This window comes from Hyperolius riggenbachi, chromosome 2 (genome assembly GCF_040937935.1).
Source record: "Hyperolius riggenbachi isolate aHypRig1 chromosome 2, aHypRig1.pri, whole genome shotgun sequence".
Classification (NCBI taxonomy): domain Eukaryota; kingdom Metazoa; phylum Chordata; class Amphibia; order Anura; family Hyperoliidae; genus Hyperolius; species Hyperolius riggenbachi.
Genome location: NC_090647.1, coordinates 481,378,243 through 481,385,837, shown reverse-complemented (window position 1 = coordinate 481,385,837; position 7,595 = coordinate 481,378,243). Strand labels below are relative to the sequence as shown.

The 7,595-nt window shown below is 44.4% G+C and overlaps 1 pseudogene; it reads left to right on the top strand.

The window, feature by feature from the left end:
- The first annotated feature begins 483 nt into the window (after positions 1-483).
- On the top strand, positions 484-685 carry LOC137554793 (U2 spliceosomal RNA; annotated as a pseudogene).
- Positions 686-7,595: the final 6,910 nt, after the last annotated feature.

Here is a 7,595-nt window from a genome sequence, read left to right as displayed (position 1 = left end):
TAGGTTAAAAAAGAGAAATGGGACTCGCTTCAGAGTCTCTTTAAGAATAAAAAAATGACACATAAGAATGTTTCTGAGATTAGACAAAGGGAGATTAGACAAAAGCACCTATGCAAAAGAAAAATATATTAGATGTGTGGCTTTGTAAAATTTAGAGCTATAGGCGTTCTACATACCAACAGTTCTGGATGTAAGGCTGGCTTCAGGGGCATAAAGAGATAATTTGCATATTGTGGGTATAACCACAGATGTTCACCTAAAGCTGAATTATCGCACATTTTTAAAGAAGGTAAATTACAGTAAGCATTGCTTTTTAGTAGGAGAGTTTTCTGGTCTCTTTTAGTCCCCTATACGATCCTAGTGGTTTTGGGTCACCCCAAGCTGCTTGGGTATTCTGTTAGATGTTGGGGTAAACTAATGTATCCACTTTTTCAAGTACCAGTTTGGTTAACAACTTGCTATTTTCCTAAAGTAACTAATTTTATCGCTTCTCGGCCTTTTGGCTAAGATCAAGTGTAGTATCTGTTCTTGAAATTTTTGGGGGGACCTGGAAGGATGGCACTGTGGCAGGGTGTCCTTCCTGGTCGTAATTCCCAGGGGTTGATTGAATGGATCTATACCATGGTCGAGGCTGAATGGCTGAGGGCTTTGCTTAGGCGTACTGCCCCTGGAAGTGGCGCTCCAGGTGCACCTGAAAAAACCTGAGATGTGGCAGATCTCAGGCGGAAGTAGGGTGCTTTGGTCTGTACTGCCCATATGCAAAACCAACTAACGCAGCTCCCCGGCCTTTTGGCTAGGGAGAGTGCGGAATTTTTATCACTCCGGCCGCAAGGTCGGGGCCAGCTTGCTGGCACGGGGACTTCGGTTCCCACCCGGCTCCCTCTCGGGGGAGCCACCCAGACCATGTGGACACGGTTGCCACATGGCCAGGCCCTTTGGGTAACCACTGGGCGCAGTAGGGGTCCTCCTCGGAGGACCCCAGGATCCTTCAACCCCTCGGGTGTTGGAGGATGCCACCCCCTGAGCCGAAGGCAAAGGGGGAAGGTTCCCTTCGGGGAACAACCGGAAGGGCCCTGCAGCATTGTGGGGCCCGTGGCTACTCGTGCACGTTTTGTGGGGGTGCTTTAGGGCACTCACGTTTTTTCCGTGCACGGGGCTAATAGCCTTGCTTACCCGGGACCTCTGTTGCATGCAACAGGGGCCAAGAAAGCTTAAAAAAAAAAAAAAAAAAACTAATTTTCAGCACAGTTGGGTGTGCACAGTCCCCTGCAGCACAGGCTGCTTGGTGTGAAGTTATGCCGTAGGTATGCAAGCACATAGCAGGAAATTCTTACCTCGGAACTTGAAACCACAAAGCACAACCACAACTACCAGAATGAGCAGGATGCCAAAGCTGAGGGTAAGAGGTACCACCAAGATGTGTTCTGCATGATTCAGCTCTGCGGTAAAAAACACTGTGGTTATACATTACAATACTTTCAGTTTATTCTTAGAAGAGCAACCGAACATCCTGACCAGCAACCAAGCTTGCCACATGGGCAGTGACTTCTTCCATGGATGCCATCCCAGCTTATTATAGTTATGGGTGGGTTTTGCACTACTATAAAGAAGAACTCCCCCGGTAAGTCTTTGAAGGTTCTCATGTTTTCCATGTGGAATATTCAAAGGCAAATAAGGCAGTTTCAGTTAGACCAAGAGCCTCCCGGCGCTCCATTGTGCACAGCGTTTCTGGTAAAAGCGCTTTTCTAAGCTCTTTTCCAGAGCGGTTTTGTAATTCACTCACCACATAAAGCGATTTTGTGAGCATTTAGCGCTCTTCCTATACCTTCCGTTATAGCAAAATCGCCCCAAAATGGTCCAGGCACAGCTTTGCTGAACACACAGCACACGAACCATGCTGATATGAACCTTCTCATAGACATTCATTGCACAAGCGTTTTGTGGGCGATTTTGAAAATCGCCTGCGCTTGAAAAGAGGCCCAAAACGCCACAAGTGTAAATGAGCCCTAACAGTACTTAGTATTAATCTGCTAGTTCTGAAAGGTTATGGACTAGTACAACTTCTCATTCTTAGCCAACTGCCAGACTAGCGAGTCCTCAAGTAGGAATGCCTGCCAGTTTATTTTTTAGGTCCTTTCCAAGTAGTGTTTTTTTGCAAAGGATTGAAAGAGGAACTGTCGCGAAAATCTTACAATTTAAAACACATACAAATAAGAAATACATTTCTCCTAGAGTAAAATGAGCCATAAATTACTTTTCTCCTATGTTGCTGTCATTTACAGCTGGTAGTAGTAGAAATCTGACATTACCGACAGATTTTGGACTAGCCCATCTTTTCATGGGGGTCCTCAGGGTTTTCTTTATTTTTAAAAGTACTTAGAGAATGGCAGTTACTCCGTCCAACTGCCAAAATAGTGTGCAGCGGGCAGGGAGGCTGGCCAGCATCTTTATGTAAATCTTTTTCAGGGAATGTCTTCATAAAGTATAAAGGCCATGCTGAGAATCCCCTATGGAGAGATGGATTTGCCCACAACCTGTCGGTAATGTCAGATTTCTACTACCTACTGTAAGTGACAGCAACATAGGAGAAAAGTAATGTATGGCTCATTTTACTCTGAGAGAAATGTACTTCTTATTTGTATGTTTTTAAAATTTTAAGATTTTCGCGACACTTCCTCTTGAAGGAAACTCTGAGAACCCCCCATTAAGAGATGGACTAGTCCAAACCCTTTTAGGGCTCGTTCACATTGCGTTCCGCTTGTGTTAGCATTCGCGTTGTAGTTTTTACGTAGCAATTTTTTTTAGATTCCCAGTGCTTGGGTGGGCGTTACGTTTATGTGAAAAGAGCTTTTCTAAGCGCTTTTCCCGAGCGTTGTTTTCATTCACTCCCTGACGAAAGTCAGACAGTGAACTCTTTGACCCGGAAAAGATAAAATACAATGTATTTATTCTTTAAAACGCGAACGCAATTACCCACAAAGCGATTTTGTGAGCGTTTAGCGCTCTTCCTATACCTTCCATTATATCAATATTGGCCCAAAAATGGTCTGAGCACCGCTTTGCTGAACGCACAGTGCACGAACCGCGCTGATGTGAACCTTCTCATAGACATTCATTGCACAAGCGTTTTGGGGGCGGTTTTAAAAATCGCCTGCGCTTGAGAAAAGGCCGAAAATGCCTCTTAGAGCTGGCAGATTAATACCACCCACTATAAGTGACAGCAACATAGGCATAATAATGTTAACATTTGTATAGCACTCTTCTCCTTTCAGATTCGAAGCGCTTGGGAGCTGCAGACACATACAGTAAGCCTGCTTACTGCACACCTTAAACTTTGACTGGCCAATTACTAACCAATTTTACCACCTCCTTATAGTGTGAGAGCTTACCTACACAATCTGTTTATATTATTAAAAATCTGTTTACCCTCTTACTACATGGAGGTGATAAAATTGTTCATTCATTGTCCAATCAGAATTGAAGGTGTTTACCAGGCTGAACCCTTAGACTGCCGTTGACATCTATAAGTCTTCTGAGTTTTCACATCTATATGCAACAGTCCTCCAAAAGCTTTTTAATTCAAAACTATTTCCTCCTGCAGAGGATGTCGATAGGCATTTTTGTGCTCCCATAATTTTTTTCCACTGACATCTAAAAGGCGTTTAGTACAAAGTTTTGGCTCAGTGACAACTTTCGACTTTACTAGAAAGTTGCAAATAATTCTAAAACATGAAGCAGAATGAGAGCCCCAAAAGTACAATATGTCACACCAATTGGTCAAAAGAGTAAATGTATGAGAATATACTTACAAAGATTGGTTACCTCTGGTAACCACTCAGTACGCAGGTGGTGTGATTAGACCCGACCCCACTCGGGCTAAGAATGTTGCTCCCCGTAGAAGTAGAACAACAGGGGTAACACCGCTTCACCAAGGGTGGACACTCAGGATAAACAATTGTTCAAAATGAAGGTGCCAGATAAGGATACAATAGCTAAAAAACATTTAAAGAGACACTGAAGCGAAAAAAAAATGATGATATTATGATTTGTATGTGTAGCACAGCTAAGAAAAAAAACATTAAGATCAGGTACATCAGTCTAATTGTTTCCAGTACAGGAAGAGTTGAGAAACTCCAGTTGTTATCTCTATGCAAAAAAGCTATTAAGCTCTCCGACTAACTTGGTCGTGGAGAGGGCTGTTATCTGACTTTTATTATCTCAACTGTAATTGAACTGTTTACTTTTCCTCTGGCAGAGGAGAGGTCATTACTTCACAGACTGCTCTGAAAGACTCATTTTGAATGCTGAGTGTTGTGTAATCTGCACATATTATAGGATAATGCAATGTTAGAAAAAACACTATATACCTGAAAATAAAAGTATGAGAATATTTTCTTTGCTGCTAATCTTCTAGTAATTATTCATAGTACACAACCAATTCATTATATCATATTTTTTTTTCCGCTTCAGTGTCTCTTTAAGAAAGAGGGGAGGTAGTGGTGGACTTACCTCCCACAAGTAGACACACGATCAGTTATTCACTGAAAAATATCTTTATTCAAATAGACTCCAAGATAATAGTAGCGCGTTTCGTGGGCAACATCCCGCTTCATCAGGCAGTATATGGAGCTATTAACCACTTGCCGACCGCGCACTCATACCGCGCGTCGGCAAAGTGGAGGCTGCAGGACCAGCGATGCAGTTCTGCGTCGCCGGCTGCAGGCTAATTAATCAGGAAGCAGCCGCTCGCGCGAGCGGCTGCTTCCTGTCAATTCACGGCGGGGGGCTCCGTGAATAGCCTGCGGGCCGCCGATCGCGGCTCGCAGGCTAAATGTAAACACAAGCGGAAATAATCCGCTTTGTTTACATTGTACGGCGCTGCTGCGCAGCAGCGCCGTAAGGCAGATCGGCGATCCCCGGCCAATCAGCAGCCAGGGATCGCCGCCATGTGACAGGGGACAGCCTGTCACTGGCTGCACAGGACGGATAGCGTCCTGTGCAGCCCAGATCACCAGGGGGAACAGGGAGGAGAGGGAGGGGGGGAATCTCGCCGCGTAGGGGGGCTTTGAGGTGCCCCCCCCGCAACACCCAGCAGGCAGGAGCGATCAGAGCCCCCCAGCACATCATCCCCCTAGTGGGGAAAAAAGGGGGGCGATCTGGTCGCTCTGCCTGCACCCTGATCTGTGCTGGGGGCTGCACAGCCCACCCAGCACAGATCAGCTAAAACAGCGCTGGTCCTTAAGGGGGGGTAAAGGGTGGGTCCTCAAGTGGTTAAAGATCCAGACATATATGAGCCTCTCTGTCTACAAGGCACTTGCACCTGGATAAATAAAGATATTTTTCAGTGGATAACTGATAGTGTGTCTACTTGTAGGAGGTAAGCCCACCACTAAGGCCACATACAGACATCAGACTATAGTCTTTGGAAACTGAAAGATCACAGACCAATCTTACCACCCTTCATGTAGTATGAGAGCCATACTCTACACAGTCTTTTCTATGGAGCTGAACTCCACATCAGAAAAAAATCTTGGCAAGATGCTGCACACACAGATGCTGTACAGACACAAAAGATCAGTATCTGCAAAAGATCTGTTCCTGCCAAAAATCCATTCCTGCAAATTGCAATGATAGTCTATAAGATCTGCAGATCATCATACACACATGATTTAACTGACATTCATCTGCAGATCAGATCCACCAGGATGGATTTTCAGATCTGCAGATCTGCAGATGAATGTCAGTTAAATCATGTGTGTATGATGATCTGCAGATCTCATAGACTATCATTGCAATTTGCAGGAATGGATTTTTGGCAGGAACAGATCTTTTGCAGATACTGATCTTTTGTGTCTGTACAGCAGCCTTTCTCAACCTTTTTTACCCTGGAGGAACCCTGCCAATAACTTTTAGATCTTGAGGAACCCCTGCAAACAATTTTTTGATCTCGAGGAACCCCTGCATTTATTTTGCAGGAAGCATGGTGTTTAAAAGTATGTATAGCTGTTTATTTCACTACTCCCTATTACACTGCCACTCATTATACTGTCTCCTGAGCCCCCAATTTAGGGCTTCTTGTTACAGTACCACCTATTATAGTGTGCTCTATTATACTTCCCCCACGATGGGGGAAAATGCCAAGGAACCCCTGCAGAGTGCTCAAGGAACCCTGGGGTTCCAGGGAACCCTGGTTGAGAAAGCCTGCTGTACAGCATCTGTGTGTGCAGCATCTTGCCAAGATTTTTTCCTGATGTGGAGTTCAGCTCCATAGAAAAGACTGTGTAGAGTATGGCTCTTATACTACAGGAAGGGTGGTAAGATTGGTCTGTGATCTTTCATTTTCCAAAGACTATGGTCTGATGTCTGTATGTGGCCAAACTCCCACCTTTTTTAAATGATTTTTAACTATTTTATCCCTATCTGGCACCTCAATTTTGATCAATTGCAAATAATTCCAAGTTGATGCAGAAATATGCAAATGTCACTGCAAATCTATGCAGCCTAAATATGGACCAATGAAATGCTTTCACTGCAAGAATTTGCAAGATTTGATTAGTGCATTTTACAATAGATTTTTAATTAGTATTGAATTGTATTATAATAAGTAGGGGTATAATTAGACTTAATAGGGCCCCCCTGCAAAAATGATAGCTAGGGGCCCCCTTTCTCCCCAAACCCCATGGGATTGGTAGCTGGTGAATGGCAGCAGAGAGTGTTCTGCTGTGAAGCAGCCTCTGGTAGCAGGAACACATTACACAAGCTCCTGCACACAATTTTTTGTGAGTGAATGGGGAGGTTTCTTTGCTAATTGGCTGCACTTGTGGTTGGGGAGTGGGAAGAGGAGGGGCCCCCAAAGCCTCTTGGCCCCCCTGCGATGGCAGGGGTCGCAGGGGTGATTGCTACGCCTATGATAATAAGTATAATTCTGTATCATAATAATTAGCACAATTCTCAATCATCTCAAATTTATTTGCACCTTAATAACAATCCTCTTGACTAATTTGGAGTTTGGTACATCTAGATTTGGGCAAGACGATTAATAAACACAATAGAAACCTAGCTGGCACTGGCGTGTAGCTTTTGCGTGTAGCTTTTGTAAATAAATAACTGGCAGTCTAAGGCTCAGTAGGCCACCCAGGAATATTGGAGATTCTTGCTAAAGACTTCTTTCTAACTAGGTAAGTGGCTCCAGGCAGGATTCGAAACCCAGGACAGATATATCTTACATGTATGTGTATAGATGTTTCATTTTTTTGTGATAGTGGACCTTTAACCACTTCATTCCATAGGCTGAAGGACTTACAGAGTACCTGAGGGGGTTATGTATGTAACAAATGGGACACAGACGCATGTTCCCATCTGAAGGACATGCCTCTGTGTCACCTCCATGGAGCTCTTAGCCCCACCTGTGCTGCACTAGCCTGCCCCAAATCCACCAACAAGCAGATTGTCGGTAGACTAGCAGGGGAAGGAACTCCTGCTTAACACCCCTTCCCTGCCTCTCAGGCCATCTCACTTTCACATTGCGTTCGGCTCGCGTGTCAGTCTGCGGTAGGCTCTTATTTCTGCGTTTTTTTCCCACTGATTTTCTGTGC